Source organism: Monodelphis domestica, chromosome 1, assembly GCF_027887165.1.
Source record: "Monodelphis domestica isolate mMonDom1 chromosome 1, mMonDom1.pri, whole genome shotgun sequence".
In the NCBI taxonomy this organism is placed as follows: domain Eukaryota; kingdom Metazoa; phylum Chordata; class Mammalia; order Didelphimorphia; family Didelphidae; genus Monodelphis; species Monodelphis domestica.
In genome coordinates, this window is record NC_077227.1 from 594,290,962 (window position 1) to 594,313,387 (window position 22,426).

The 22,426-nt window shown below is 43.0% G+C and overlaps 1 protein-coding gene and 1 long non-coding RNA gene across 2 annotated transcripts in view; one reads left to right on the plus strand and one right to left on the minus strand.

The window, feature by feature from the left end:
* The window catches only part of PEBP4 (phosphatidylethanolamine binding protein 4), a 304,435-nt gene that overhangs the window by 84,851 nt on the left and 197,158 nt on the right, over positions 1 to 22,426 (minus strand). The gene's annotated exons all lie outside the window — the stretch shown is intronic.
* LOC130456545 (uncharacterized) lies at positions 15,810 to 19,486 on the plus strand. The gene is made up of 2 exons (XR_008915585.1): positions 15,810 to 16,443; positions 16,563 to 19,486. It is a non-coding gene; the product is annotated as an uncharacterized LOC130456545 (long non-coding RNA).

Below are 22,426 nucleotides of genomic sequence, written 5' to 3' on the forward strand. Positions count from 1 at the left end.
TAGGGCCTTTATACCTCTAGGGAACAAAGACTTCCAGTGCCCATCTTAGCCCTCCCCACCCCCTTCCCATTTTTTAAAAAAGAAAAATGAAAGAATCTGATAATTACTTCTATCTACCACCCAACTGTACTAATTACCAACCTATTTCTTCACAGTGTGACAGACACCAGCTCTTGAAAACACATAGAGATAAATTAGCACTAATTGGTTTTCCTCTGGCTGTTTGAATTAGTATTTAAGGCTCCAATTACAAAGCAGAATAATTGCTATTAATGTCCTGTCGCAGTACAAAAGGCAGCTCTCTGGAGAACCAGACCAGGTGTATTATTACTCTGATTACTGCGTATTTAACCTGGCTCGTTAAGAGGGAGATGCGGGAGACAGTTTCAACATGGCGGGCAGACCACTTCCTATAGGCACATGACTAGAAGAGTAAGCCACCTCTTGGCGGGAGGAAGGAGGGAGGGCAGAAGGAAGGAACAGAAGCAAATATAAGGGTGGTGGTTGGGAAAAAAAACCATCAGATTTTTAAGTCAGTACTCCAGGGTTCTGACAGTTCCATGGTCTTATTGATTGAGCTTGGCCAGGGCCTTTCCTCTTTCTATCTCCCCACCTTTTCTCATCCAAGAGGTCTGAATGGCTACAGAAAATGTGAGAAAGTCTAGGCACTGTCTTTAGACTGATTACTATTTGGTGAGTACAAGGGGCATTGTCTTCCCACATCCTCCTCCTTGGACTTTCATTCTTACTTATCTGAGCCTTCGGAGCACTTCGGAATTGATGTTAGAATTTCCACCTTCTCATTTCTTCACCCCATCTCTTAATTTTCCTTCTCTACTACGTCCTGAACAGCTTCAAAGACTTATTAGATAGACCAAGGCTTGGGGGAAATTAAAGCATTGTAAGAGCTCAGTGAGCAGAGGGTCTGTTCCACAGCCTATTTCATGATGGCCTTTTAAGGATCACTTCACAGAACCATAGACTATCTGAACAGAAAGGAGATTCTGGTGATCATTTAATAAAAGCCTCTCCCATTACAGATGGGAAAACTGAGTTCCAGAAATAGGAATGGAATCAGGTGGCAGAGCTTCCAATAATGAAGAAAGATAGTGACATTTGTGGCCTCTAAGTAATAATAACCAGAGGTGAAATGGCCTATGCAGAAACATCATTTGTTTTTTATACCTCCAGTCATTTACTACTGACTCTTTTTCTTCCCTGCCTAGATGGCACAATGGATAGAGTGCTAGGCCTGGAGTCAGAAAGACCTGAGTTTAAATCTGCCCTCAGATATTTACCAGTTGTGTGACCCATGGAAAGTCACTTCAACCCTGCCAAACTCAGTTTCCTCAACTGTAAAATAGGAATAAATAGTACCACCCTCCCTGGGTTGTTGTGAGGATCAAATGAGATAATAACTGTAAGAGTGCTTAGCACAGAATCTTGAACAAAGGAAGTACTTAATAAATACTTGTTTCCTTCCTTCTTCCCTCCCTCCCTTCCTTCCTTCCATCTTGCCTTTCTCCCTCCCTCTTTTTTCTTCCCTCCCTTTCATTCTTCCTTCCTTTCTCCCTTTCTTTTCATCATTCTTTCTTTTCCTTCTTTTATTCCTTTCTTCTGCTCTGTCTTCATCTTTCCTCTTTCTCTTTCTCCTCTCCTCCCTTCCTCCCTCCTTTCCTTCCTCCCTCCTTTCCTTCCTTCCTTCCTTCCTTCCTTCCTTCCTTCCTTCCTTCCTTCCTTCCTTCCTTCCTTCCTTCCTTCCTTCCTTCCTTCCTTCCTTCCTTCCTTCTTTCCTCCCTCCCTTCTTTCCTCCCTCTCTTCTTTCCTTTCTTCCATCCCATTCAGCAATACGTTCTCCCTTTGCGAATGGGCATACTGAACTCCCTCCCACCCTTATCTCCTATAATATTCTCAGTGTTTTCTTATGGCAGGTAGAAAAAGGATCAGATAAATTCATTTTTCCTGTGATGCTGAGAAGTCGCCTGGAGTAGTGGATAGTCTTTGGCCTTGGAATTAGGAAGACCTGCATTTGCCTTTTCTCTGGCACATACTATGTGCAGGGCAAGTCATTTAACCTCTCGGCATCCTGGATAACTAAGTAATAGATGAGTCAATCTACAGAAGTTCCCTCCAGCAATGAGATTACAGGTCCAGATCAGAAAAAGCCCCAAACCAAAATATTGCAGAGATCAGGGCCTTAATAAGTGCCTTCTACTCAGAGTATTTGGGGCAGGTAAGGTGGTACAGTGGATAAAGTGCTCAACCTAAAGGCAGGAAAACTCATTTTCCTGAGTTCAAATCTAGTCTCAGATACTTAGTAGCTATGTGACCCTGGGCAAATGACTTAATATAATACTATTTGCCTCATTTTTCTCATTGTAAAGTGATCTGGAGAAGAAAATGGCAAACTGCTCTAGTCTCTTTGCCAAAAAACCCTAAATGGGGTTATGAAGAGTTGGATAGGACTTAAAAATGATTGAAAACCAACTGGGAATATTTAATTTTCAAAAAAAGGATACTTAGTAAATGAAGGACCTGAAAGCTAATGGTAGGTTTTTAGGCACCAGCTGGGGTCATGTTTTATTGGGAGGTAAGAGGACTGACTAGCTAATACCATGGGGGTCAAATATATATTTCAGTTACTTATAAAGTGGGCTCTAGGCCTAAACTGAACTGAGATTGTGTGGAAGTAAAGAACAGTAACAGATGTGGAGAGGCCAGAAAGTTAAATTATGGAACAATGAAGAGAGCCCTGGACCAGAAGTCAGGAGCCTTGGATTCTAGTTTTGATTCTACCACTTGCTGTGTGGCCTTGGGCAGGTCATTTCCCCATTGAGCCTCAATTTCTTTATGTGTAAAAGAAGAGACCTGGACTAGGTCATCTCTAGGGTCCTTTCAACTCTCAACCATGATTCTAAGTGAGGGAAGGAAAGGAGGAAGCAGGAAAGGAAGAAGAAACAAAGTGAGGAGAAAAGATAAAGTCTAAGAGAGGCTAGCTGGCAGAGAGTTGTATAGGGATACACCTCCTGGTCAAAGTTCAGTGCTGGGACAAAGATATAACTGGGTCAAAGAGTAACTTCTCCAGTTCCCTCCTCCCCAACTTTCCCTGTAGTTGTATTTTTTCCCCTGTAAATCACCCCAGATCTTTATTTTTTGTCTTATAAAGCCTCAGTTCTTGCTCTTTACAATCTCTGTCTCCGATGGTAACTGGGGAGAGCCAGAATTCTGCTTGATATAAGTAAAAACTTCCTAGCAATCAGAGCTCCCCCATAGTGAGATGGGCAGCCTCTGGAGGAAGGGGTTTCCTGTCTCTGAAGACTACATGTGGTCGAGGCAGTGACTGCATTGGGTGGGGATATGATGGTGTGGATGACCTCAAAGGCCAGAGATGAAACTTAAGGATTCTACTTCTCTCCTGTCTTCCTTGTTCTCCCTCCCTGTTCCTGAATTCCTTATCTCTCCCTCTGGAGCTCTACCCAAACTAGTCACTCTACTGTCTTCAGCCAGGTCTCAGGAACCCCAGAGTCGAGAGGGCCATGAGAGAGGGATTGGGGGTTGAGGGAGATGGGGAGTGGCCTCCAGGTGGCCCTGGCCCAGCATCTGAGCTAGGGCAGCCCAGGAAGGGAACGTCACTGACAGCAGATTCATCCTTAACAACTGTGCTGGGAGGAATGTGCAAAGGCCTGAGGGTGGGTGTGCTTGTGCGTGTGGGGGGGGGGAGGAGGAGGGCGGGGGATTTCTTTTTAAGAGACAAGGTGGGTGGAATGGGGGGAGCCAGCTGGCTGTGGGCTCTATTTCTCCTGACAAGGCTTTACCCTGTAGGTGTGAGGAATTCCAATTAAATATGCTGCCTATTTGTCTGTGTGTGGGAGAGGGTTTGCTGGAAAGGAGGGGAATAGAGGCAGTTTCTCTGCCTTGAACCAGCAAAGCAGAAATTAGCTCCGTTCATCACAGGCACACAGGGCTTCCCTCAGCCCTCCTGTGCACTCAAAAGAGGAGAGAGAGAGAGAGACAGAGAGAGAGAGAGAGAGAGACAGAGACAGAGACAGAGACAGAGACAGAGACAGAGAGAGACAGAGACAGAGACAGAGAGAGAGACAGACAGACAGACAGACAGACAGAGACAGAGAGACAGAGACAGAGAGACAGAGAGAGACAGAGAGAGAGACAGAGAGAGAGTTTGGGAAGGTGGGTTCAGCCAAAATCAAGGGCTTTTAGAATCCTTGAGTGAGTTGGAAGGTTTGTCCAACTTTGGGACTCCTTGGGGGGTTTTCCCATTCTCCAGGGGCTACTAGCAAATCCATCTGTCCTCACTGAGGGAGTCTAAAGAGAGGCTCTGAACTTCTCTAGAGCTATTGAAAGAAGGCTCTGATAGAGGGCCAAGGAGCTTTAACTAGAGTGGCAAACTGGGCTTGATGGCCTGGGTGGGGGGATGGGGGGGGCAAAGCATTCCACTTTGAGGGTTAATTTCTAGCTAATGCTAAGGGGAGTCTGAGGGGATCACCTTTAGCACCACTCCAACCTCCAAGCTGATAATGTGATAGAAAGATCTGAAGAATGGCCCCATTTGAGGAAGAGCTACTTGCTGGTGCTTGAGTGGAGGTCACTATCCCAGGGCCTTTGGAGGCATGGTTATAGGCATCCAAAATTCATGCGGCTCATTTCAAAGTCCTTGTCCTAAATGTACTAGGACATATCTCCTTACCCTAGGAATTTGGCAGATTATATGAAAGGGTAGTTAGAAATAGGTTGTATTAAAGCCAAGGGACTAAATTATTTCAACTTTGGAAGCTAGCTTTGGGAAACTACTCAGAAGCCTGGAATTTGAGGGCCTTTGAGCACTGGTTCAATTAATTTATATTCCAACATTTCATAATGATTATTACTCTTCCTCAAATCTGTTACCTGATCAAATGAAATAATATTTATAAAGAGCTTGGCACAGTGCCTGGCACATGGTAGAGGCTTAATGAAAGCTTGTTCTCTTCTCTCCTTCCCCTATAGTTCTGGTACTTCAGCCATCTCTTATTTTCCTGTCCCTCAAACCATTCACAGTCCATTTTCCTCAACCACCTTCCTCCCACCATTCACCACTTTGCTTGCCTATTCTTCTCTATTCCTCTTACATCTTTCTCCCCTTTAGCAAACACTGCCCCCTCCTTCTCGTTCTATTTCCAATGTCCCCATTAATCCAAATGAGGTCATATGCTTGGTTTCAGGAAGTTTAGTTGCTGGGGGTGGGATGTGGGAAGGGGAATGGTTGGCTGGGTATTGATATGGTTAAAGCATTCAAGTTGTTGACCATGAAATCCTACACTGGGGACTTGATGCTACCAGCAAATAACAATCCCTTCTCCATCAGCATTGAACTGGGACCTGCTGGGAAAGAAGATGGAAGGATGAGTGGCTCAGGATCATTCCCTACAGGCTAAGTCAATGGGGTCTGACTGTAGGGGGGCTAGGAAAGGCAAGGAGCTTGGTAGCATGAGCCCACAAAGATCATATGGGGCAGGCCTGGGAGGGATGATGGAGTTGGAAGTCCGACAAAGATGAAGTTGAAGGAGAGACTTGGGGGCTGAGGAAATTGCTGAATTTCAGGCATGAAAATCTCTTTGTGAATGGCAGAGCTGCTCTCCCAGCCCTCCTCCAACTGGGAGGGAGGGAGTGAGGGAGAGAGAGAGGGAAAAAGGGAGGGAGGAAGGGAGGAGAGAATCCGTTGGCGAGGTATTTTCCCGGCGCCAAGGATAACCTTGTAGGAGGCAGAGGGAATCCAATTAGATATGCAACACCGGGGAGGCTGAGGGCGTGTGGGAGAAGGTTCCCTTCCGCTTGCTGGTTTCCCTGGGACCTGAATGGCAGCCATGAGAAATTGCAGCCTAGCTCCCTTATTCCATTCACCTCCTTCCTACTCTCCTTTCCAAGAGAAACCACACCCTCTCTCAAGCTTTACCTACACACTTAGGTTATCTATGCCCCCCATTCTCTATTTTCTTACCTCCCTGTGTGGGACAATCTTCAGGAGAGCAACTGATATATTTAGATGGGAGCAGGTTATACAGCAAGAGACCCAGGGGTCATAGGTTACTTTTGACTTCCTCCTCCTCTTCTTCCTCCTCCAGGAAAGGGAGAAACCTGTTGTCTGGTGGACTTCTTCACCCTTAGCAGTTGGCTGACCAAGGCTGGCCTCCCTTCCTGCCCTACTGAACACCTTGGGGTTCTGACACAAGAGACTGATTTCTGGGTCAACAGTTTTCCCCCAAGGGTCAGCATGAAACCAATCTCAGCGAGTATACCCACTATTTTAATTCTAAATGGAATTTGAGGGCCCATAGTTATCCACACAGGCCTTTCAAACAGCTTTGGGAACACCCTAGGTAGATGTTGGACTCCATCTATTTCTTGAAGTGACTGGCCAAGGGGCATCCACCCAGAGGTGGCTAAAGGATGGAGTTGTGGTTGGTGGAGGATTATGGGATGGGAAGGGGCCCATTGACAGATATAAGAGACAAGGTGAAAAGCGGACTTATAGACATGTAGACAATGCAGGGATTGCTATATTGGCTGACCTGAATCTGGTTCCAAGGAGGGCTGGGAGCAGGAATTCTGGTCCCCTGCCTCTCATAGCTCTTTCTTCCAACCCAGAATGGTTCTTCAGCACACACACAAACTCACTTTCCCCCCTCCATTCCACCAGCCCTGTAGTATGGGCAGCTGGCCCCAAAGGCAGATATGACCCAAAAGGAGGAACCGAATGAGCCATCCTGCTATGATCCTGGGGAATTTCCTTGCTTTGCTTCAGAGCCTGAGCAAGCATCCAAGACCCAGAGCATCCTTACCTGGCCTGCTGCTGGCTCTGCCCCTGGTCTTCCCTTCTCCTCCCCTCAATTGTAACCACTTGCAGGGTGCTTAAAAAAACCAATCCCACAGCAGAGAGAAACTCCATAGCAACTCTCCACTCCCTGGGGTTTGACTCCTGGCACTTTGATCACTCTGTCATTTTGTTTGAGGCTATACCTGGGAGGTGTGAGGAACTCCAATTAAGCTTTCAGCCAGTTTGCCTGTGTAGGGGGACCGGAGGTTGTGGAGGAGGGAAGCCTCAGCGTTAGCACAGTGACTAATCCTCACAACACCAATTATCAGCCTCCTGGGGTGGGTGGGTGGGAAGTTGGGGAGGGAGAGGGTGGGGGAGGTGGGGAGAGGGGGCTTTCCTCCTCGCCTCAGCTGCCTTTTGGGATCTTCAGCAAGCAGCTTCTCTTCCTTTACAACCCACCCCTCCACCTCCCCGAAATAGGTACTGAAGCTCAGGGAAGTACTAAGGCCCTCTACTGTGGCAAGATCTGCAGAGTCCTGTCTGGGAATCTTAAAGTTCTTTAGGCCATAGGAAGACCTCCATTTTACACATGTGGAAACTGAGGCCTGAAGAGGAAAAAGAAGGAAACCGCCCAAGGACACATAGGAATTCATTACTAACAGCTGGGGCTACTTTTCTAATTTCTAATTTGAGGTTCTTTTTTCTCTAGGATCTCCTGCCTTTGGATCCAGACATCCTGTCAGGATGTAGAAGGCCAGACAGAGAACCTCCTGGGATCCTAGGACCAGCCCTACATTTCTCCCTGGTTCTAAGGGCCCTTGTGGAGTAGGTCAGAGAGAAGAAAGGTTTTCAGCTCAAATAGAAATCCCAAGAGCAAATAGAAGAGGGTCACAGAGATGGAGAGCATGGAAGATGGAGGAGCTTGGGAGGCAGGGGAAAGTGGACCAGTGTGGGTGAGCAGGAGGGAGCCTGGAGGACTAGGGGAGAGGAAAGGTCCAAGGAAGAACAAGTCCTTTGAGACTGGCCTCATTACCATCCCTGCCTGGGTTCTCCTTGGTGAGTGAGGTCAGAGACAGGATCCCCAATAGTTCAGATGGATTGAGGCCCAGGAGGAATTTGAGGAACAGTGGGTAACCAGCTCTCCATATCTTTGACTTTCAGAAGATGGCAATATTAATGTTGGGAATACCAAAGGGATCACTTTGATAGTGTTTTTATATTTGGGTTTCAAGGCTATAAAAGGCTAATACTATAGAAAGAGGAGAGTTCTCAACTGCACCTAATCCCCCACAGAGAACAAAACAGGGAGAGGACTTCAGCATGAGGGAGTTTAAGTCAGATATGAAGAATTTCCTGAGAGTGAGAGTCAAAAAGATTCCCAAGTACCGAAGATATTTTGGATTTAGTTAAGAGAGACAGGTTGACGGGTCTTCTAATTTTTGAGACATATGACTACATTTGGAGGATATTTAGGATTCTTCAGAAATAGGGCTTCTTTTTATTTCCTAAATATTCTGTATCTTCCTTTGGGTTCCATGGTAGCAATTACCACCAACTCTGCCATCCCCATTGGCCCACCCAAGGACCATTTTCCAGGGCTTAGCCTCAATATGTTAACTGGAAGTAGCTGACTTTCAAATGACCAAAATGGAAAGAAAATTGAGTTGTCATTTTCTGCCTCAACTTCTTACTGCTCTTCTTTGTGAAGGATACCTTTAGGGAGCCTGATATGGGACTCGTGAGCATCCACTGATCCAGGCCTTTCACGTTAAGTGAATACATCATCTCCAAAACCTACACCTTTTCCTTCCCATCCCTACTTCTTTTCATGGTGTCACCATCTTCCCAGTTCCACAAGTTTAAAATATCAACATTATCTTAGACATGTCCCTCACCCTCATCTCCCTAAATGGAATTGGTGGCCAAATTCTGTCAGTTCTACCTTTAGAATTCTTACTTCTTACTCTTTATTTGTCTCCTCTTTTCCACTTTTAGGGTCGCCATCTTGTGTCTATCAACATAGGGGGTAGTCCCAACATTTTGGGACATATAAACTGCACATTGTGTACACAACTATGGTCACCACCCTAGTTCGAGCACTTAATATTTTTTGCCAAGATGACTGTAGGAACACCCTAACTGATGTCTCTGATTCTAGTATCTCCCCTTCTCTAGTTCATCCCCCATAAAATGGATGAAGTCATCTTCCTAACGCAGAGGTTTCATCCCATTCTCCCCCTGCTCAAACATCTTTGGTGACTCTCCATTCCTTTTGGAGGATACTTTTGCCTGGCATTAAAAGTTCTCTTCAATGTAGCTCTAACCTGCTTTTCTTATCTCATACCAAGCAATTCCCTTTTGTACCCCCTGAACTCCAAATGAATTGGAATTCTAGCTATTCTCTAATTTTGAGCTTCCCTATCCTCCTTGCCTTTGTATATGATGTTTCCCATTCTTGGAAAGGTCTCTTGCCATCTTCCATCAAGGCTCAGCTCCTTACAATTCTCATCTCATCCCCCTATTTTATTGTATGATTCTTGATGGCAAGGACTTTACATGGCTTATTGAAGCCCTTTCCCCAGTGCCCTGCACATAAGATCACAAGATCAGTCCTGGAAGGGACCTTAGAGGCCCTGTGTTTGAACACTCATCTTATAGAGAAGGGATCCAGAGTGGTTATTTGGTGACAGAGACCGAGGTCTTTTGACTCCAGAATCAATGGTGCCTGCATGATACCATGAAGAGATGTCTAACAGATGTTATCTGAATGGAATTAAATTCTGGCTTGATTAAATTCAATTCAGGGGGCAGCTAGGTGGCTCACTGGATTGAGAGCCAGGTCTAGAGATGGAAGGTCCTGGGTTCAAATGTGGCCTTGGATACTTCCTAGCTGTATGACCTTGGACAAATCACTTAACCCCCAATGCCTAGGCCTTTCTATTCTTCTACCTTAGAACTAATACATAATATTAATTCTAAGATGGAAGGTAAGGGATTTTTTCTAAAAATACAGTTCATAAAACATTTATTAAGCACCTACTATGTACAAGGCACAGGGGATATAGAAGCAAACACGATAGTCTTGAATATCAAATGAAATCAGCATTTATAAGGGAACTGGCCTGTTCATGATTGTCTAGAAGAGTAATCTGCTGTTGACAAAACTTTCTACTCACCCCACAACAGAAACCAGTGGGATCTTTCATCAGAGAGGTGATGCTGGTGAGAGCCCTCTCTGAAGGCTTGTTGGATGGGTGTCATCTCCTGGAAGCATTGCTCATTTCTGGAGCTCGGTATTAGGGGGTCTATCTGCTCCTCAAGGAGGTGTCCTGGACAAGGGACCCTAATCCCTTGAGAGGGTTCCACCTTTGGGGGACAGCATCTTATACAGCATGAGTCTGGGCACAGGGATGAGGACAAATGACCTGGGGTCCCCTTCTAGGTTGGCCTAGATCCTGTATGGTCCTTTCAAAGATCCTAGACTTACTTGGGCTCCTACTCTGGGAGAACAGGCATCCTTTTGCCCAACCCAAGCCAAAGAGCTGGTTCCCCTTGGCAGGATGTGAGAGAATGTTGGATCGGGGTCGGGGTGGGGGGGTGCAATCCTGCTCCTGGCTTACCATTTGGGGAGTGGGGCTGCCTGGGTCCAGGAGGCAGGGACCTAGGGAAATTCCCATAGGCCTCAGGAGCTGGGGCTGGGAGCAGGAAGGGACATGGGGGTGGGTTCCAGGCTCTTCCTCACACTTCCTCGGAGATTGCTTTACATAACTGGGCTGCTTAGTCACCGATTTTTACTTTTTTTTTGGAAACAATTTTCTCAGCATCACAGCCTCCTGTCTCCATTCCCTACGAGTCACTGATGCTAGGGAAGTCCCTTTTCTTCCGTTCCCTTGGCAACCCGGCATATTTGCCTTTCAAATGATCCAGGGCCTGGGCGGGGTAGGAGTTCCCTCCCCCTACACCCCTCCCTCCCACGCTGCCACTGCTGGCTGATTCGTCATCCCAGTGCCTGAGGCTCAGCCACCAGGGGAATGTGGGAAGCCAAGATTGACTCTCCTACCTCCATCCTCACCCTGGACCTTCACATCTCTCGGCTCAGAGTTTGATAAAAATGGAGAGACTCTGGCAAAGTAGTCAGAGTCCCCTGCGCTGGGCTCTCTTCATCCCAGGTTCCCTGAGGGCCAAACCCCAGGAACAGCTTCTGCTGGTTCTGACTGAACTTTTCCTTCCCCCAAGGCTCCGTGAGAGGCTCTCAGAGAGGACTGTTCTCTCCAAGCCTTGATGCGGCCTTCAGCAGTTCATAGCCACCTGTTCATCCTTAGGGGTGGCTGAAGGATGGTATTCTTCATCCCTATTCATATGGAGGTACCATAGCTCCCAGGGAAACCGAGGCAAGGGAGAGGTTTTCTCATCTATGTTAGGAAATGAGACAGTAGGAAAAGGTGTCGGGAATCTGGGTTTGGTCTAGGCTTCACATCCTTTGAGTGATAATGAGAATGTAGTTGGTTAACATTGCTAGTTCCTGAGAATGAAGGCTGCGCTCCTTTGAACCCCATCACAGAGCTGGAAAGGATTGTGGGAGATCATGCGGTCCCCTTGCTTTCAGGAAAGTGAATGCCTAAACCATCTAAACAGTCTACTAAGGTCTCAAGTATGGAAAATCCAAAGTCTCTCTCGGCTGCCCAATCCAGTACTTCTCCCAGGTAGAATCAGAATGGAGAAAGGAGTCTGGGGCAGTGGGCAAAAAGGAGCTCTGAAAATGCCTCTCAGATCAGTGGACCATATAAAGAGGCTTCCTGATCCCAAGGAGGGCCTGCTCAATGAGTGGGTCCAATTAGACAGCTTTCCTCACTAGCCCTCTTTAAGATATTGCTGCCAGGCCAAGTCCAGGAGCATTTGAATTTCAGCCAGCCTATTTAACGGACCACCCGTGACCAGGGAAAACACATACAGCCGCACAGAGCACTCCTCAAGATTAAATGTTTACAGTGAGACGTAACCTAGTAACCAACATCCCACGATTCCTGTTTCTTAGAGGCTACCAGGCCAAAATGGCCAGAAAGCCCATCCGTTTCTTCCAGACTTCTCCCCAACCTATAGCTGGCATCTTCAACCGTAAAGAGGTGCCAGCTGCCCACCACCTCAGAGCCAACATCAGATAAATGGTACCCAGCTAGCTGCCCGGGTCTTCCAGTTTCCCATAGCACATCTGGTGCTACCTGGAGGTAGGGTTCTGGGAGGCTCCACCCTGGGGGCAGATTTCTTCAGGGAAGGTGGAGAGGATGAAATTCCTGTTAGCCTAGAGCTTAACTCAAAGCTTTCCAATGCCTTGTTTTCCCTTGTTCCAACTTATTTTTTTCTTCTAAATTTAGATCTTTTCTCAGTCCTTTCTGAGAATAAGCAAATGATGCCTAGCAATTTTCTGTATGCTTTTGCTCCTCTCTTTCATTGTATTGATTCTCTCTCCACATATCTCTTGCCTCTGTTCCCTACTTTCCATTCAACTGAAAATTGATGAAGCACCTACTATGAGCCCACACCACATGAAGCCATTTACATGACTACCACCCGAGTTTAAGACTTCCTCACCTCTCCCCTGGATTATTGTTAATGGGTTTCTCCCTGGTTCCCTGCCTCCTGTCTCTCCCTGCTCCAATCTATTCTGCACGCTGCTGCCAAGTCAAGTCAAAAACCATTTATTAAATGCTTATTGTGCTCCAGGTACTATGCCAAAACAATCTTTTTAAGGCACAAGTCTGACCAGGCACTCCCCTACTCAAAAACTTTCAGTAGTTCCCTATTACCTTGAGGATCAAACACAAGTTCCTTTTAACTTGATGTCCTCCACAGTCTGGTTCCAATCTACCTCCCAACATTTTAGGCTCTGGGCTTAACTAGGGCTGTTGGTGGCTCAGTGGATAGAGTGCCAAGCCTAGAGACAGGAAGATTCATGTTCCTGAGGTAAAATCTGGTCTCAGGCACTATGTGACCTTAGGTAAGTCATTTAACCACTGTTTGTCTTAATTTACCAGAGAAGGAAATGGCAAAACACTCTAGTATTTTTGCTAAAAAAAAGGAAAAAAAGGTCATGAAGAGCCAGACATTACTGAAACAACTGAACAACAACAGCCAAACTGGACTAGCTGTTCCTGAAATCAGCCTGCTTGTTGGCTGGTTCCATTTCTGCAGACTCTCTCCCATGCTCGGAATGCATTCCCTCCTAATTTCATAATCTACCTTTCCTAATGCTCTTCTTTCAAGGCTCTGCTTTGTTGCTCCTACATCTGAGAAGCTTTCTCTAATTTGCCAGCTGAAAGTTTTCTCTCCTTGAAGTTTTCCTAGGGTAACTTGTCTGGACCTCTCCATTATACTTGTCACATTTTTAAAAGCCCTCCTTCCATCTTAGAATCAACACTAAGTATTGGTCCCAAGGAAGGGCTAGGCAACTGGGGTTAAGTGACATGCCCAGGGTCACACATCTAGGAAATATCTGAAGCCAGATTTGGACCTCCTGACTCTAGGCCTGGGTCTCTATCCACTGAGCCATCTAGCAGTCCCTCTCCTCCTAGTATTTCTTCTTTAAAAAATAAACAAACAAAACTAACCCTTAACTTCCATCTTAGAATCTATACTATGTATTGGTTCCAAGGCAGAAAGAAGAGTAGTAAGGGCTAGGCAATGGGGGTCAAGTGACTTGCCCAGAGTAACACAGCTGGGAAGTGTCTGAGATCAGATTTGAATACAGGACCTCCCATCTCTAGGCCTGGCTCTCAATCCACTGAGCTACCCTGCTGCCCCTCCTGTTATTTCTTAACTATATTATACTCCTCAATCTCTATGCCATATCTCTTGAGCTGTGACCTCTTCATTGAAAGTTCCTTAAGCAAAGGGACTATGTGACATGTTCTCTTTGTGTCTCCAGTTAAAGTGAAGACTCTTGCCAAGAGCAATGAAGGGGTACACAATGGGTATGATCAGGTATTGGAGCAGAGTGTCAGCAAAAGAATTGCATTGGGAAAGGGATGCCATCAGAGATATTTGACTGGTGCAATAAGGGCTCCAGCCTCATAGGAAAAGCACAAACTCTACAAGAGTAAGAGAGATCCAGAAGAAGGCTCTCAGTGTCCTGGATGGGTCCCCAATGGAGGATTAGTGGAAGACATAGATAAGAGTCATATAGGACACTTAAGCATGGAGAAATTGTGATTTGCATCCCGGATCCAGTGTAGAGAGCACCCACATCCTAAGACTGTATCCTAAGTCCATGGAAGGCTCTCTGTTAATATGGCTCTCTAGTACATAGTAGATGCTTAATAGGAGTTATTGAATGAGTAGAAACTGTTAGTGAATAATGGGTAAAACAGTCCCCCTTTAGAGAACGCATCTCCTTGTTTATTCCAGTGGTTCCATGATCTCCTAGTGTTGGAGCTGTAAGGAACCTTCAAGATCATCTGCTTCAGATCTCCTCATTTTTACACATGACGCCATCACGGTGGACTTTTCTTCTTTGGAGGAAGATGACCTGGGCTACATGAAAGGGATAGGCAAAACACAGAGATGCCTTTGGTAAACTATTCCTGCATGTTTACTTTCTTTTGCTTGGGAAACTCTAACCAAGCTTTGGGGCCTCTGAGAGGATACTGGCTAAACTTTTCTGTGGAAGCTTCCCCAAGATGGATGGCTGCCTGGAATTAAATCAAGGTTGCTCTTCTCAGAGGAATTTCACTGGAAGGGACCCTATGAGTTTACCTAGTCCAAGACCCTAATTTTTGGGTTAATTTTTACTGATACTTTTGTATATCACCTTCATTTCCAAATCTTCCTCTATCTCCTTTTTTCTTCTCTCCTCTAGAAAGAGGCAGTTCTTGTAACAAAGAATAAAAACGAAAGAGAAAAAAACGCAGTTCAACAAAGCTAACCACCAAATCAATTGAGTATAACACTAAAATGCAGCATTCCACAACTAGTCTTCCACTTCTTTCAAGAAGGAAAAAGAGGAAGGGCAGCTAGGGGGCTTCAAGGATAGAGAGATAGGCCTACAAACAGGAGTTACTGGGTACAAATCTAGCTTCAGACATTTTCTAGCTGTGTGACCCTAGGCAAGTCACTTAACCGCAATTGCCTAGCTCTTAAGACTCTTCTGTCTTGGACCTTGTCTTTAGTATTGACTAAGATGGACTGTAAGGGTCTTTTTAAAAAAAGGAAGGGAAGTAGATTTTTTTTAGGGCTCTACTTTGATATTTTAATTATGCAACATTGTTTCACTTTTTATTATTTTTCACCCTAAGTATCATATATCAGTTTCTTACTAATCTTCCCATTTTGCAGGTGAAGAAACTGAGGGTCAGAGAAACAAAATAATATGGTCAAAGTTACACAGCCTCAGAAGTGGGATTTGAACCCAGTTCTTTTGACTCTAGAGCTGGTAGTCTTTCCACTTTACCACACTGTTTCTCTTATGATGTAAACAATAGGAATTAGAAGTATCCATCTGGAAATATTTATGGAGTACCCATAACAAATGACCCTTCAAAATTCCATTCTAGGAACTGTGAGGGAGACATGCTAGAAGAGGGCAACAAAGGGGCGGCCCTTAGTCTAGTTAGGGACCTAAGAGAGCAGCAGTAGGTGGTAGGAGGCATTGTACTTAGTACTCGGGGTACAAAGATGAGAGCCCATCGCAGTATAATAAGAGTGAGCGAACCCTGCTTCAGACCGAGGGAGTTTAGGTTACAGCAGTGAGAGCTGGTGGGGTCAGGGCAGACTTCATGGAAGAGGCAGGACTCAGAGGAGCCCTGAAGGAAATGAATGATATGGAGAATTTTAATAAACATTAAACAATCCCCCAAGGGAGTAGACGAAATAAGAAAGGGCTAGAAATGGGTCTTGGACAGCAGGTGGGGTGGGGGTGGGGGGGAGGCAGGGATTTGATTCGTTGTTAGAATTGTGTGGGGTTTTTCCTCTTTGGTTTTTAAATTAGAGCACATGATTTGCTTTAAAGGAAACTTTAAGGAGGGGGAAAGGAAGGGAGTGAGGGAGGGAGAAAGGGAGGTGAGCGGGGCAGTGCCTTCCCGGGTGCCAGGGTCCCGACGTGCTCTGGCACTGTTCAAGCTGACGAGATCCTGATCCTGCGAGATCTTGGGGTCCCTCCCAGGGCCGGGGACGTGGGGAGAAGTGCCTGCCCAGGGCCGTTCCTACCCGGATGATTTAACTAACGCCCTGGTGAGGGGAGCTAAAGAACAACCCCTATTTAAATAAACAACCAAAGAGGTGTTTGTAACTCAGCCTTAGCGAATGGTGACAAGTTATTAGCCTTCGCCTGTTAAATGAAACAGAAGCATCCAGGAAAAGCCCCTAAATCCAATCTGCATAAAGCAGAGCCCTGCTGTGAAAATGACGGCAGCAAGAAACTGATTCACTCGGCGGCGGCTGCGGCGGCTGCGGCTGCAGCGGCGGGCGAGGCGCGGCCTCGGTGCGAACGCCAGGGCTCGCTTCTCCCGGTTACATAACCCTCTGGCACATCGAGGACACGAGCAAACTGGCAGCTGGAGTGGGGGAGCGCTCTGGAAAGTCGATCTGACGCCCCCAGTGGCCAAAAGCCCCCAGCGTCCAGCCATCGCCGGCCAAGTGAGGTGGGTTGGAAAGGTAGGGGATTCTCCCCAGGGATGCCGAAGCGACTACCCACAGCACCTGCCCTCCCTGAGAGGGACGCAAGGTTTCCAGCTTCTTTTTCCTTTTTCATTGTTTCTAGGTAAGAGGGCAGCAGCGAGGGCCCTAGACTTCCTCTTCCTGGCTGTCAATTTCCCAAGCCTGATCTGCAGACGGCCACTTCTAGGAGAGATGCCCAAGAACAGCTTCTCTCAGAGGTCCGTTTCATTTAACTAACGAGGGTGATCTCCTCGAGGATGGGTGCCAGGTTTATTTATTTACATTCTCTCTAAAGGGGACAAGGATTGGACTTTGAAGCCAGAGGCAGAACTTGCTGGAGTCCTAGGGTGTGTTTTTGTTTGTTTGTTTGTTTTAAATAGAGAAAATGGTCCAAAGGTTCTCCAGTTCAGCACCAGGACCAACATCGTCCAGTCATCAGTCTTGTCTCTGGGACTGCACAGGCTGCCCTTGTGTAGGGAATGCGTTCCCTTCTCACCTTCATCTTTTGGGATCCCTAGTTTTAAGAAGATGCATCTTCATGAGTTCAAAATCAGCCTCGGACATTTACTAGCTGTGTGAACCTGGGCAAGTCACTTAACCTTGTTCACTCAGTTTCCTCCTCTGTAAAATGAGCTGGAGAAGGAAATGGCAAACCACTCCATTATCTTTTCCAAGAAGACTTTCAAAAAAGGGGTTTGGGGAGTTGGATGCCATTGAAATAACTGAGCAAAGAATATACTTCAAATAGGAGCTCAAAAACCTTCTCCTACAGGAAACCTCTCCGGATCTCCCCTTCTCCCCCAGCTTCCAGTGTCTCCTTCTTCGACTTCTCTTGTATCTATTTTCTATCTCCCCCTAGATGTTTGTTTTCTATGCTGGATAGGTTGTAAATTTCTTGAGGACCGAGACTGTTTCACTTCTACCTTTGAACCTCCAGAACTGGGCAACAAAGTATTAGTGCTTAATAAATGTTTGTGTCTAGCCATGCTCCCACGTCCCTCCTTTTGGAATATCTCTGACTTGGCAGTCTTAGCTTCCTCCATGGCCACTACCTTCCTGGAGCCCTGAAATTAACACCAAACACAGCCAATAAGAGGTCAAGTTTTTGAAGTCTGGGAAGTTTGACATAAACTAACTCCTAGAAATCTTGTACTCAAAAGGAGCAGAGGCATTCCTAAATGGATGTGTTGCTGTCTAACTGTTCTGGAGCATAAGGAACGGATGCTCACCCAACACACCAGAAAAAAGTAATCCCTCTGAGTCTACCCATTCCTTTCTCCTACTGAAGGCTCCATGGATTGTGGGAGATACAGATTCTGAAATTCTGAAACAATCCAGCCTGGTAGATCTGGGAGTCTTGGATGAGATTTCTTCACTCTTGGATCTTAGTTCTTTATCAGAGAAACTTGCTGCAAATAGTGCCCCCACCCCCACCCCAACTTAACTGTTTTCCTTCTAATTTGAACATCATTGATTTTGTTTATTCAGAAAACTTTTCAATTTTATGTAGTCAGAATTGTCCATTCTATCTTCTAAGGTCTCTTTTCCTTCTGTGGTCATGAATTCTTTCTCAATCCCTAGCACAGGTATTTTCTAATATGGCCTTTTAAAACCTTTTAATCTAAATTAGTATCCATTTGGAATTTATCTTGGTATATGGTGGAAATGTTAGTCTAAACCAATTTCCTGCCAGATTATTTTCCAGTTTTCCTATCAATTTTTGCTGTGTAGTGAGCCCTTACCTGAGTAGATAGGTTCTTTGGGTTTGCCAAACACTAAACAGATATGTTTATTTTTTTTTGAATGTTGCATATGTAATCTTTCTATAAATCAACTTTTCTATTTTTTATCCAGTATCAAATATTAGGATGATTCTGCTTTGTAGTATAATTTGAGATTAGCTTCTGCCAGGCCACTTCCTTTCCCACTTTCCCCCTGTATATTCCTGTAAGATTCTTGATCTTTTGTTTTTCCAGATGAGTTTTGTTATTATTTTCCTAACTCTATCAAGTTATCCTTTGATAGTTTGATTGGTATGACATAGAATAAGTAAATTAACTTAGTAATATTGTGTTAGGTTGACTTGGTATATTCATGGGCAATTAATACTTCTCAAATTATTTAGATTAGTTTTTGTATCTGTAATGCATGTTTTATAGTTGTGTTAACATAGTTTCTGTGTGTTTTGGTAGATATACTCCCAAATATTTTGTACATTCTATAGTTAGTTTGAATTTAATTTCTCTATCTCTTCTTTTGGGGTCTTCTTGTAGCATACAGAAAAACCAATGAATTATGTGGGCTTATTTTATATTAAGCTAATATACTGAAGTTATTAATCATTTCAATTCATTTTAGTGATATTTTACGATTCTATAAATAGACCATATAATCTGCAAAAAATAATAAATTGATTTCTTCTTTACTCATGTTTAGTCCCTCAATTTCTTTTTTCTTATGACAATAGCTATTATTTCCAGCACTAAATAACAGATATCTTTGCTTTATAGCTGTTCTTATTGGAAGAGTGATCAGTACTTCTCTATTACATATATGATTGGCTCTTGGTTTTAGATACCTATTAATTAATATATTAAAGAAAGGTATATTTATTTATATGCTTTTTAGTATTTTCATAAGAAACTTCTTATTTTGTCAAAAGTATTTTAGCATCTATTAATATAATCATATGATTTTTATTATTGTTGTTTTAAATATAAATATGGTCCATTATGTTTTCTCATATTGAACTAACCCTGAATTTCTAGCATAAATCCAACCAGCTTGTAATTTATAATCTGAAAAATAATTATCATAGCCTATATGCTAATTTTTTGCATTGATATTCATTAGGAGTGGTGATCTTTAGTTTTCTTTCTCTGCTTTCTCTTACCCTGGTTTAGGTATCAAGACCATATGTATATTATAGAACAAGTTTGGTAGGATCTCTTTTCTTATTTTTGTAAACAGTTTATGTAATATTGTAATTGTTCTTTGAATATTTGATAAAATTCACTTGTAAAACCATCTGGTCCCTGTTTTTTTTTTCTTTGAGAGTTCATTTATAGCTTATTTAACTTCTTTTTATAAAATTCAATTATTTAAATTCCCAGTTTCTCATTCTGTTATTCTGGGTATTTTATATTTTTGTAAGAATTCATCCACTCCACCCAAGTTATTCATCTTGTTGACATATTTGTGCAAAATAACTTCTAATAATTTCCTTTATTTTATTTTAATTTGTTGTGAATTCTCCTTTTTTCATACTGGCAATTTGGTTTTCCTGTCTCTTTTTAAAAATCAGATGAGCTAGTTGTTTATGTATTTTTTCAGTTAAGTAAAAAAAAAAAGAAACTCTAGCTTTAACATCAGTTCAGTGGTATTTTTGCTATTAATTTTGTTAATCTCTTCTTTGATTTTCAAAGTTTCTATTTTGGTGTCTAGTTGAGACTTTTTGACATGTGGCTTTTCTAAGATTTTGTTTAAGTTAAATTAACTAATTAATCCATCAATTTCCATTCTATTTGTTGCAGTCCCAAAATTTTGGTATATTGCCTCATGTTGGCATTTTCCTTGGTAAAATTCTCTTCTCTATGAATTGTTCTTTAACATATCAATTTAAAAAATAATTTTAATCCTTTTTTCAAAGGCCCTTTATTGAATGTAATTTTTATTGTGTGTGGTCAAAAACATTTTGATTACTATTTATGCTTTTCTGCATTTGTAGGGGTTTAATAGATGGTTAATTTTTGTAAATGTGCCTTCAAAGCTTAGGAATAAGTACACTTCTTTTTTTCTCATTTGGTTAATTACCAGAGATCTATTATAACTAACTTTTCTAATCTAATCAGAACCTTAACTTTCTTGTTTATCATTTTGCTAGACTGTCTAAATCTGAAAAAAAAAACTACATTGAGGTCCCTAGTTATTATAGTTTCATTGTCTATTTCTTCTTCTAATTTGATTAAATTTTCCTTTAAGTATTTAGATGTTTTGTCATTTGCTGAATACATTATAAGTATTTATATTAATTTGTTATCTTTGGCATATTTAGGAATTATATACTTTGCCTGTATATCTTTTTTAATCCCATTTTTACATTTCCTTTTCCAAGGTCATGATTGCTACTTCTGCTTTTGAGTTTTTGCTCCAGTTCCTTATTTTAACTCCATTGTGAATCTGTGTTTTTAGTGTTTCTCACAAACATACTGTCAGATTCTGCTTTCTAATTCATTCTGCTATCTCCTTCCACTTTATAGGTGAGTTCATGATTATTGCTAATCATATTCATTGTTAATCATAATCATATTATTAATTCTATATCTCTCTCCATCTTATCCTCTTATAATTTTCCTTTTACCTTCTATTTTCTCTTTACAAACAAGGAGGTAATAATGGAGGAAACATGTGCTCCATATTAGTAAGTGATCTTATTTATATTCCATGATCATTCTTTTCTTCTCTTCAACCAGGCCCTGATTCCAGGTTTTTGCCCTTTCTTTCCTCTTAATGTCCCTTCACCCCCAACAATCTACCTAACAACGTTAGAGTTTGCTTTTTTGCTTATGAATAATCCCTCCCTTAATCTACCTTCTCTCCCTTTCCCAACATATTTCTCTGTTGAATTTGTTTTTTACACTAAATTGTGTGTGTGTGTGTGTGTGTGTGTGTGTGTGTGTGTGTGTGTGTGTGTGTGTGTGTTTAATCTTCCCTTTTCTGGTTCTTGTGAAAGTAAGGTCCATATGATATCCACTTTCCCCACCCTCTCTTTCATGCCTGTATAGTTTTTTTCATGTATTCTGCTTATCTGAAATGGTAAGTTCCATCTCCTTTCTCTCCTTTCACACCTTAGTGTGTTTTCCCCCCCTTCCTTTCTTTTTTTAAATTAAGACAATCAAAATTAGAACAAAACTACCCAGGCCCGATATTTGATTTAACTCTCCCCATCACTCTCAAAAACATTAAGATTTCTAGGGGATCCTTGTTTCTTCTTTTCCCATTAGGAAGTAAATACTTCCTCATTGCACAGTACCTTTCAGCAGTTATATTAAATTGTCTAGATTTCTCAGTTCCCATGTTTGCATTTCAAAGATTCTATTCAGCTCTGGTTTTTTTTTTTTTCCATCAGGGATACTTAGAAGTCATTCATTTTATTAAAAATTTAATTTTCCCCCTACAATTTCTAGGATTATACTTGGTTTTATTAGGTAAATTGTTCTTGATTGAACTTGGTTTAGTAGATTTAGGTTGTTCTTAATTTAGTTTTTACCTTTTAGCATATAGCACTTCCAAGCCCTCTTGTATTTTATTGCAGTGGCTGTCAAGTCTTGTATAATCTTGATTGTACTTCTTTGGTGTTCAAACTCTTTTTTATGACTAGCATTATTTCTTTAAGCTAGAAACTGAATTCTGGCTTTCATATTACTTGGAGTTTTCGCTTTTGTGTTTCTTTTAGGAGATGACTTGTGAATCTTTTCCATTTTTACTTTGCCCTTATCTGCTAACAAGTCTGGGCACTTTATTTTTTTTTAATATATTTTATTTGATCATTTCCAAGCATTATTCGTTAAAGACATAGATCATTTTCTTTTCCTCCCCCCCACCCCCCATAGCTGACGCGTAAGTCCACTGGGCATTAGATGTTTTCTTGATTTGAACCCATTGCTTTGTTGATAGTATTTGCATTAGAGTGTTCATTTAGAGTCTATCCTCTGTCATGTCCCCTCAACCTCTGTATTCAGGCAGTTGCTTTTTCTCGGTGTTTCCACTCCCATAGTTTATCCTTTGCTTATGAATGGTGTTTTTTTCTCCTGGATCCCTGCAAATTGTTCAGGGACATTACACCGCCACTAATGGAGAAGTCCATTACGTTCGATTATACCACAGTGTATTAGTCTCTGTGTACAATGTTCTCCTGGTTCTGCTCCTCTCGCTCTGCATCACTTCCTGGAGGTTGTTCCAGTCTCC